The following is an 11630-nucleotide window of genomic DNA, read 5'->3' as shown; positions in this document are numbered from 1 at the left end:
GCCTGCACCATGGATTATATCAAAGAAAGAGGAGAAGCAGGTAAAGTAGGCCATCACCACTTTGCGTACTCCCACTGGATGCATGAGATCATTGAAGGGAGCCTTTACAACCACTAAGAAAAGAGGCGTTGAGCAACTATATGGGTTGAAGTCCCACGATTGGCACAAGATGCTTCAAGTAAGTGTTTTCCAAGTCTTGTACGTACGTTGAAATTAAATTTTGTAATGCCATAAACCATAAATGTGCTCTTATGTGCGCAGTTCATACTACCTACTAGCATCGACCATTGTGCGAATAAGAGTTTGAAAAAATGTATTTATAAGATGGGCGAGCTTGTGAGGTATGTAAAACCCATGCTCAGATCACCCTTCATTATACCTTGCAAAATGAACGTGCATGAGGTATAACGTACTATTTATTTATTTTTCAGATATGTTAGTTCCAAAGCAATTGATCCAGCCACGTTGGATGATGCACGTGTTATGGCAGTGGAGGTGGTTTGTTTGGTAGAGGAGACTTTTCCGCGAACCATTCTCACAAGTCAACTACATCTCATTGTGCATTTAGTGGATGAAATTGCTTTATGTGGTACTGTGCATGCACGTTGGATGTTCTTCCTAGAGCGCTTCATGAAGACCTTAAAAGAATTTGTGAGGCAAAGTGCAAGGCCTGAAGGAAGCATGGCCGAGGGTTGGTTGATACAAGAGTCTCTTGTATATATTTCAGAATTTCTTGGTCAAGTGGACAGCTCTTTGCCACGACTATGGAGCAATGAAGAGGACTTGAGGATGACCTCTATTGTGCCTCAAGGAAAAGGACAGAGTAAAGTAATTGACAGAACATTGATTGATGATCTCAATTTCACTTGTATCCTTAATAGTGATGTGATGAGCAGATGGGTTACAAGATATGAGGATGCAAAGACAAAAAGGCAAGCAGAAAGAGCTCTCTTTCGGAGGCAACATGGCTCTCGGAAGGCGTACCCTAAGCATCTAGCAACACTTCCAAATGATATCCATGTTGATTGGTTGCATGAGGAAATGGAGAGAGCAGAGAGCGACGAGGGGCTGCATATCACGGCGGAAGAATGGGAGTATGCACGAGGATGCATGTCAAAGGTACATAGAACTAATGTTTTGCATTAGTTGTAAGTGATTTGCTTTTAATATTTATTCACATTGCTTACACAAATATTGCTTCTTTTTTGGTCCAGTGCACTATGTTCAATGCTATATGGTGTGAAGGCAAGCATTTTCGAACACAAAGAATTGATGAAAAGAGAAATACACAAGATTGCGGTGTCATTAGTAGCTTTGAGGGAGCTAATGGAAAAATGGATGATTATTGTGGCATAATCCAAGACATATTTAGGCTTGACTTTCGTCGCTTCTTTGTGTATGTTTTGGATGTCAAATGGCAAATGAACGTGGTAGAAAAAGGGCCTGATGCAACGATAAATATTCTTATAGGTTTGATAGGTTAACTATAGTAACTTAAAGCATGTTTATAGTTTACAATTATACTTTACTTATTTATAGACTTTATAAAGCTATATAAATCAAACCTATTTATATATAAACCCATATAATTTAAATTTTAAATTATAAATAACCTATAGTTTATAAATAAACCTTTATAAATAGGTAATATAAAGTTATAATCGATAGGCTTAAAGATTTGATTATAAAAATATAGCTTTTATAGTTATATATATAGGCTTAAAGTTTATAATTAATAGGCTCATAGGTTTGTTTATATAAATAGGCTTAAAGATATATAAAAATAGGCTTATAGGTTTAATAGGTTAACTATAATAACTTAAAGATATATAAATAGGCTTATAGGTTTAATAGATTAACTATAGTAACCATAGGTTTGATTATATAAATAGACTTAAAGATATATATAAATAGGCTTATAGGTTTAATAGGTTCACTATAGTAACTTAAAGTCTATTTATAGTTTATAATTATACTTTATATATCTTATTTATAAACTTTCTATAGCTATATAAATCAAACCTATTTATATATAAACCTATATAATTTAAAGTTTATAAATAACCTATAGTGACTTAAATTATATACATTAACCTATATATTAACCTACAACTATAACTATATAACTTATAGTAACTTAAATTATATATTTATAACTATATAGCTTATAGTAACTTATAGTTAATAAAAGCTTATTTTAATGCTACTATATTATAGCTTATTTAATAAATATAAGTGTAAGCTTATAAGTTTGATTATAGCTTTTATTATAGGTTAAAGTATATGTATAAATTCAAGGGGATTTTGGTACAAAGATAGGGCAAGGAAATGTATCCATACTACTGGAGGAATGTTTGAAAGATGTGGTCCTACCTTTTCCTAGAATGGATACTTCATCTCTCTAAGACTCGTTATGGAGTGCCATTCGATGGCCAAAGATTATTTTGCAATCTACTATCATGAATGGCAACTTAATTTGATCAAACGAAAGCTATAGCGGTGATGAAGAAGGGGATCATTCTGATCCTCCAATTACAGATGCAATTCCTATAACAAGCCCAGAATTTGAAACATTGATTCCTACCATAGATTGTTAGGTATCAAAGACTAGGGAAGATCAATTCACACACAAACCATGATTACATAAACACTTCTATTGCATTGAATGAGAGACTACAAGTTTATATAGATTTTTAGGACTTATAGAGTCTGACCTTTTTTCTAGATCCTTGGTTCTCATCATGTGAAGTAGGTCTCTTCTTGGAGTAATTGGTTTTATTGATCTGCATTAGCTCCACCACATGGTAGAGCTAGACCTCAAATAATTCTAGTTCTACGATGTGGTCTAGGTAGAATACAGCTCTACCACGTGGTAGAGCAAGATCAAATGCAATTCTAGCTCCTTGGTTCTTGTCATGTGAAGTAGGTCTCTTCTTGGAGTAATTGGTTTTGTTGATCTGCATGGTACACATTTAGATCGATGCATTCTAGCTCCACCACATGGTATAGCTAGACCTTAAATGCAATTCTAGCTCCACCACATGGTAGAGCTAGACCTCAAAGTATTTGATCTAGCTCTACCACATGGTAGAGCTGTATTCTACCTAGACCACATCATAGAACTTTAAGGTCTAGCTCTACCATGTGGTGGAGTTAGAATGCATCAATCTAGCTATACCATAAACCACGTTGTAGACCGAGAATGCCTAGAGGTCTAGCTCTACCATGTGGTCATGTGGTGGAGCTAGAATATATTGAACTAGCTCTACTATCTGGTAACTATATCATGTGGTGGAGCTAGAATGCATCAATGTAACTATATCCTGTAACGGAGCTAGAATTCATTGATCTAGCTCTACCATGTGGTAGAGCTATATCAAAATAATCTATCTATACACCATGGTATCGCTAGAATGCTTTAAAGTCTAACTCCACCACTTCTACATGCTTTAAATTCAAGGACAGCTTTAGACAACCACAATATGAGTGATGGTAAAGATCCCATTGTTGAACCATGTATAAATCAGGGAGACACAATGAATTGGGTTTCCTCGTTTCGCAAGTTACCAGAAAACTTGTTGCTACAACTAGATAATTGTGCTACAACTAGATAATTGTGCTGGAGAAAATAAAAAATCGGTACTTATTTGCCTATTTGTCATTGCTTGTTGCATGGGGTGCTTTCAAAACTGTACAGTTGGGATTTCTAATGGTCGGACATACACATGAGGATATAGATGCCATGTTTAGCAGGTTCTCAGAGAAATTAAGAGTGGGGCAAACCTTTACTTTACCACATTTTATGAATACTTTAAGAACCAACTCAACTTCTTCTCCAGCTCCCTTCTTGCTTACAGAGGTCCCTGACTTCAAGGCATATTGTGATGGCTACATTTGTGATGGGCAAGAAGCACTTATAGGTCACCCCAAACCACTTCTATTCAGGTTCTTCATGGAAGGAGACACATCGGTAATGCAATTTAAGGCACATGTAATCCACCTCTACTACCAATGGCCGAGCATATAAAGATGCATGTAGAAGTAATATCAGGATTGAAGGGTTACATAAAATTTTGGCAGAATCTAAGTAATGGTTCATTTGTGCCAAGATATTATAGAACCGTGATAGATTATTGGAATAATGTAATCGAAGATCTTGGAAAACCAATACAATCAAAGGCAAGAAAGTACACAAATTTTTGGCCAAAATCTGAAGGGTCCCATCAATTAGATGATATGAATGTTGAACAATTGCAGGCACAAAGATTCTTAGGTATTGAAGAACATAATGATCATTATTGTGGGCCTGCACGAGATAAACCAAGGGAGGCATTTAACCCTATGCTACATGTTCAGCAAGGACACTTTGTCATGCTGCACCTAGATGACACAAACATCTATCCAGTTTGGCTTGCTATGGCTGAATCGGATATTGATGATGAGCCTACATCACCAAATTACAAGAAACTCTTCATTCAATATTGGGGACCTTGTACAAGGAAGAAAGGTTTGACAGATGCTCAAGCTTATGCTGATTGTTGGAAGGGATATTGGCAAATTAATGAGGCAGAACAACAAGTATGGGAAAATGCTGATGCAATTCTTTAGTCGTGGAAACCAAGAAATCCACCACCATACAAAAGAATCAAGATACCAGAAAAGGAAGCCCGTAAAGCAAAAGCATGCTTAGGCTTGGCTTGTGAGGATGAAGCTCATATTGATGGTTCCTTCAATGAGGAGTAGCATTTATAGATTCATATTGACAATGTGGATTTTTAGGTTAATATAACTCTAATATCCAAAAGAGATGTACTTTGGTATCTTCTTTATTTTTTATTTTCACTTATTGAATACAATTTTTCTTTGTGCCTCCTACATTTTTTTGATATAATAATGTTTCTATCTTATTGGTTCAATTGTTTCATAAATTTTGTGGAGTGTACAACTCACTTGGTGCAGGTCCTTGCAAAGAAACAAATACCACTTTCTTATTAATGGTGTTTATCAACACCACCTTCCTACATGATTATCAAACTCCTTTCAAAAATGTTTATGCACAAATACTAATACCACTTTTTTGGTTTGAACGGTGATTATCAACACTACCTTCCTCCGTTCTATATTAAGAAATTCCACAATAACTTTTCCCACATTAAGTGGAAAATTCCCATAATACATGAAACCTCTCAATTTCAAAATTCCCATAATGCGGGATTTTTCCCATAATACCTAATACAGTCTTGGGTAGATACCTAAGAATGTCGGGTGGTGCTACCCAAGCATGCAAATAGAGCTGTCAATGCATGACACTAGCTCCTAATGCATGCTTTAATAGTAAATAGAAACATATATCACTTAAGTATGCCGGTAGCTACCAGCATGCACCAGGACCTCCCAATGCATGCCGGGTGCTACCCAAGCATGCAAATAGAGCTGTCAATGCATGACACTAGCTCCTAATGCATGATTTAATAGTAAATAGAAACATATATCACTTAAGTATGCCGGTAGCTACCAGCATGCACCAGGACCTCCCAATGCATGCCGGGTGCTACCCAAGCATGCAAATAGAGCTGTCAATGCATGACACTAGCTCCTAATGCATGCTTTAATAGTAAATAGAAACATATATCACTTAAGTATGCCGGTAGCTACCAGCATGCACCAGGACCTCCCAATGCATGCCGGGTGCTACCTAAGCATGCCGATAGCTACCAACAAGCGTCAATAGCACCTGGGAGATGATGGCATGCAGCGAGAGCTCCCAATGCATGTCGGGTGCTACCTAAGCATGCCGGTAGCTACTAACATGCATTGGGATCTCTCGGTGCCTTCCATTAGCTTGCGGGTGGTACTTACGCTTGCCGGTAGCTACTGGCATGCACTTGGAGCTCCCAATGCATCCGAGATCCTACCTAAGCATGCCGATAGATACCTTAGCATGCCAGGCACCACCCACACATGCCAAAAACTATCGGCATGCACACACACTTCCCAATGTATACCGAGTGCTACCTAAGCTCGTCGATAGCTACCAGAATGCACTAGAAGCTCCCAATGCATGTCGGGTGCTACCTAAGCATATAGAAAGCTACTAGCATGCACTGAGACCTCCCAATGGATGCCACCTAAGCACGCCGATAGCTACTTGCATACACGAGTAGCTACCACGCTGATAGCTATTGGCATGCACTCGAAGCTCCCAATGCATGTTGGGTACCTAACCATCTGAAATTTATCGGCATGCACCGAGACCTCCCATACTGGGTGCTACCTAAGCATGCCAGTAACTACTACAAAACACTATCCCAATCAAGTTCTTGGCGTGCCTATGCTATAACACGGTGGTTTCCTCAAAATAGTGGCTACTTGGAAGAAACATCCCAAAATAGTCCAAAAATTGCCTTCACCTACTACAGAGTGGCCCAATACCACTTCCACTAGTCCAAATCCACAAAAACTTGATAGGAGTGGTTCCCTACGTCTTGTTTACTTGTATAATAAAACCCAACTCTAAATTCCCTCAGTAACTTCTTCATAAGTTCACAAACATGTCTGCAGCTTTAGCATCTTGAGACCCTTGGACGAGACACTAATTCCACTGTTGCACCTTCTTAGTAAACCCAAAAGTGATGAAAACTATTTAGATCTTTCCATAGACATGTCTCACATGCTCACATCAATTTTCATGTGAATCACCCTAGAGGAAGGCCTCCAAAAGTCAATAAGATCCACTAGGCCTTATGCAGTTCAAAACTACAGGAGTGACTAACTAGGCAGTTTTCACCCTTGCAAACACATGTCTCTTGATGTCAAAATCTTATGAGATCTGGTATGATTAGAGAAAATTATATGTAAATATTCCACACTAGACCGTGTGGCCTATATCACTTCCAGTAGTAGAGAGAAAATAGGGCTGGAACATGACACTTTGGCCATGCTGAAATTTCAAAAAACACGCAACAATACCAAACCTAGACCCTATCTTATGTACTTAACCAATTGTAGAAGTTGTATTTTCATAGATGCCACTCTACAAACCCTTTTCCCTATTACATATCACCTCTGGTTGCACTTCTGCTCCATACCACTACTCCGCACAACTACTGGTGAATTGTCCCAACTCACGAGCTACCGGCATGCACCGAGACCTCCCAATGCATGCTCGGTGCTACCTAAGCACGCCGATAGCTATTAGCATGTATTGGAAGCTCCCAATGCATTCCAAGTTCTACTACCTAAGCATGGCGAAAGCTATCGGCATGCACTAAGACTTCCCAATTCATACCCAGTGCTACCTAAGCAGGCCCGTAGCTACTGGCATGCACTCGAAGCTCTCAATGTATGTGGGGTGCTACTTTAACATGCTAGTAGTTACTAGCATGCATTGGGAGCTCCCGGGTGCTACTGATGCTTGCTGGTAGCTACCGGCATGCACTTGGAGTTCCCACCAATGCATGCAGAGTCCTGCCTAAGCATGCCGGTACAACCTGAGCATGCATCCAGAGCTCCCAATGCATGCGGGGTCCAAGCTAAGAATGCCAGCAAATACCTAAGTATGCCAGGTTCTATCCAAGCATGCCAATAGAACTGTCAATGCATGACAGTGGCTCCTAATGCATGCTTTAATAGTAAATAGAAACACATATCACTTAAGCATGCCGGTAGCTACCGGCATGCACCGGGACTGGATCTCCCAAAACATGTCGTGTGCCACCTTAGCACGCCGATAGCTACCGGCAAGCGTCAGTAGCACCCGCGAGCTAATGGCATGCATCGGGAGTTCCCAATGCATGCCGGGCGCTACCTAAGCATGCCGATAGCTACTGACATGCATTGGGAGCTCTCGGTGCATACCATTAGCTCCTGGGTGCTACTGATGGTTGCTGGTAGCTACCGTGTCATGACAACGGGATTTAGTGGGAATCTAGAGAGCTCGACTATCCAAGCAAGGCTCGTGCGTATACATACATAGCCTCCTAAGCACATATATACTTATGCTACATGTGCATGAATAAAAAGCAATATGGATACTCTAAAGAGCAATGCATGTATATGCATGTACAAAATATTTAGCTCATGTATATATATATAAGCTTATGCTTGTGCATAAACATACATAGCCTCATAATAATCACATACATACATAAACTTATGCTTCATTAGGACCTCAATGGAAGGCTTCTTGGGCCCTTTTATTTGGTAGTTTAAGGGAGTCAAACCTTTTCTCTTAAGAAGAAATGTTTTCTAATTAGAAGCTTCAAAACGGCTACTTTATTCGAATTTGAATTTTGGGGGGGAAATGGAATTTAAAATCTAGCGGATAAAACCATATCATGTAACATATCTATGGAAAGCTCTTGATGCGTAGATCACAGATCTGTAATCTCCGCTCAAATCAGAGCTTGTATGTAGAAGTTATGGAGGTCCGAAAATTGTAAAATTGCCCCCCTCCCCTTTTTAGGGAAAAAAGTGCACCCTTTGACCACTCTTACACCTCTCTTAAAAACCCAACATTTCAGTCCACATGGCAACCCCCCATTTGGCTATTCCTTAATCACCTTAATTAGGCTGTAAAGGGCCCAAGAAGACCCCATTCACTTCCTAATGATGCTATATGTGCATAAGCATAAAAAGCAATACAAATCAATCATAGCCTTATAAGCCAATACATACATAAGCTTATGCTTATGTTATATGTGCATGTATAGAAAACAATACATGTACTTCAATATGCGTGAAAAAAATAATTAAATCAATAAATTTACATGAAAAGAGGACTTACAGTCGTTTAGGTCGCAACTTCTTCTTTCGTTGTTGCTCCTCTATAACCGTCACTTTGCCTTTGCCACTTGTTAGAGGTGCATCTCTGACGCTTTCCGATTCTGGTATGGTCAAGGGAGCTTCCCTTGTGATTGGCCTCTCTCTCATCATGTCTATTGATGCTTGGATCTCTTCGATAGTGGCATCTTGGCATAGCTGTCAATGAATCTCTTAATGTGTGTCCATCAAACCCTAAGTCTTGCAAGATTTGGGTGAGAAGAACAAGCAAAAGTTGCTTTCTTGGGTCCATGTGAGAAAGAGTATTGGCAAAATAATATGTGAAAGAGAAGAGAGACAAACTCTTGGCAAGTAAGAGGCAAACCCTAGTAGGCAAATAGGATACAACACTTAGGTAATTATAATGCAACAAGAGCAAACAAAAGCGCAGTAAATAGAGAACTGTGATTCCCAAATTCAAGCATGGGCTCTTTTGGCGGGTTTTTTTCATAAAACGAGCAGTGTTCAATGTCACAAAATCATGAAAAATTGATGTGACTTTAAACGTCACTATTTTGAGTGACGTTTAATGTCACTAAAAATTTTAAAAATTTATGTACATTTAATAAAAAATTTGACGTTAAATGTCACTTAACTTTAGTGACGTAAAACATCACAAAAATAGAAAAATTTGAATCTCTTTCATAACTTGCTGAAAAAGCACTTTGCCAGTGACGTTAGTAGTGACGTAAATAGTATGACGTTAAATATCGATAAAAACGTCATTTTTTCCTCACGTTTAACGTCTCGCATCATATGGAGAAAAAAATTTCAAAATTCTTTTGTTATTTGAGTACATTGTTGGGTGTGACGTTAGGAAAGAAGCATGGTGTTTTCTTGTAGTGTTCCTAATTCACCCTTCCATGAAGGCTTACTCGGACAAAAGATGAATATGCTGCACATAAAAAACAGACCTATCTGGCTTCTGACGAAATCCTGGTTACGCTTCAAACATACCTTATTTTTCACGTGTGCACAGAGTCTCTCATTCAGCCAGTCCGGCACGCACTTCCTCTTGGAACAGTCCGCTGTCATCCCCTCGACGCTTCATCTTCTCCTCAGCCTCCGGATCCCAGCCCCCCATCCATTCACTCCCTCTTTCTCACCTTGATGCCAACCACTACATGGCTCCGCCATGCAAGGCCCGAGTACTACATCGACGGTCATGCAATCACTTGTGTGGAATTAGATAGTCAACAACCCACTACGCTCCTGCATGCGCCACACGTCACACCCTTGCTCGCTCAAGTCTTTTAAATGTATGGTATGCATAATGCCATATGAGAGCTTTAAATGTATGTTATGCATAATGCCATCTTAGGGAGAATTCTCTCTTGTATTTGACCGGCAAGCCTAGGTTGCAACAAGTCAGAAGGGGACCTACGTGGCTGGGTGGCATTGGCGGAGCAAAATGGTCGGTCTCGTATGTCGGTGACTTACACGTGTCGGCGAAACGTACGTGCGGCCTAGCGACCAGCTGACACGTCCGCTGGAAGCGGCAAATATCAAGCGCCTTGCGTATAAGTAGATATATTAGTTTTAAGTTTCTTGCGTATTTTGGCTCAGATCGATCGTCGCTCTCCCTAATAAGCTATCTCAAATCGATCATCGCTCACTGCGCTCTCCCTGCCAATACATAACCGATCAGAGCATGGGGTTAGAGCTCCCACTCATGATCTCAATTTCAGCTTACGATTATTCGCCTTCTGCTGTGGTTTCTGTGTTTAATTTCTCTTTGTTGATTTCTTGGCGCAGTTTCCAAGCCGATAGTCTGCACGTTGCCGACCCTGCACTCTGGATGGTCCCGGTGTTCGGAATTGCTGCAGCGGCCGCCATTGCCTTGTACACGGTAAGCTTGTCCTCTGGTCTCACCAATGACTGTAATATATTAGATCTAGTCTCAGTAGTCTGTGCTTGTGTGGCTTCTTCCTCCATGTACATTCCGGGATCGAGGTGAAATATCAGAACCAACCTTTTTCTTGTTTTTTTGTTCTGAACGGCGCCGTGTTCAGAAATCCTTGCAGGACGCTGGAGTCAACTCAACCACAGCGGAGGACGTAAAGTCGAGTCCCACGGTTACTCAGAAGAAGACCAGTGTAGGTCATGAGAAGGCCATGCACTGAATTGGCACGCTAGGGCACGATTGGTGTAAATAATGGAGCTGACGATTGAAAGTTTTCTCATAGAATTGTTAAATTTGATTGAACAAGTGTCAAAGATTATTAAAATACAAAAATTGTGTGCTCTCTTTCTAATGTTGTGTGGAAAACAATTGGCCATACATAGTGTATATGGTTGAGAGGTGGCACAAGTCTTCTCTTTTGTAAACAGAGGGTAATGTTCCCTTCTCCATTTACAAGAAATCATTGGCTTGAATGAATTGGTTATCATATCACATTACTTTGGATGCCTATAGGCTATAACCTCAATATTGATGTTGTAGTTTGTAGCCTTAATACATCATGCTAGGTTCACTACTACAAGATTTTCAAATTTCGACGTCTAATTTCGATAGAACCCGCGTCATTGAAATGAGCGTCGAAATGGCCGTTGACCGCGTCATTGAAATGAGTGTCGAAATGGCCGTTGAAATAAGCGTCTATGTTTGTGTCTAAATAAGCGTCGAAAAAATATATTTTTTTTGTTTTTTTATTTAGTATGGCTTTTGAAAAAAAATCAGGTGTTTTTAGTTCCCATAGTCCTTATCAACTCAGGTTTTAGCTACTTTTCAAATAAATACAAGGATATATAACAATATTTATAAGAAATTAATATGCCAATATTTGTCTGTCAATATTTACACTAATGAT

At 39.5% G+C, this 11630-nt stretch overlaps 1 long non-coding RNA gene across 2 annotated transcripts; it reads left to right on the top strand.

The window, feature by feature from the left end:
• The first annotated feature begins 10365 nt into the window (after window positions 1-10365).
• On the top strand, window positions 10366-11200 carry LOC147611713 (uncharacterized). Of its 2 annotated transcripts, none has more exons than XR_015263818.1 (3): window positions 10366-10476; window positions 10576-10669; window positions 10845-11200. It is a non-coding gene; the product is annotated as an uncharacterized LOC147611713 (long non-coding RNA). The 2 variants fall into 2 exon arrangements; XR_015263817.1 differs by having other exon boundaries at window positions 10833-11200.
• The last annotated feature ends 430 nt before the right edge of the window (window positions 11201-11630 follow it).

Source organism: Cibotium barometz, chromosome 47 (assembly GCF_041138505.1).
Source record: "Cibotium barometz isolate CiBa-2024 chromosome 47, ASM4113850v1, whole genome shotgun sequence".
Taxonomy (NCBI): domain Eukaryota; kingdom Viridiplantae; phylum Streptophyta; class Polypodiopsida; order Cyatheales; family Cibotiaceae; genus Cibotium; species Cibotium barometz.
This window is presented reverse-complemented; position numbering and strand designations above follow the sequence as displayed.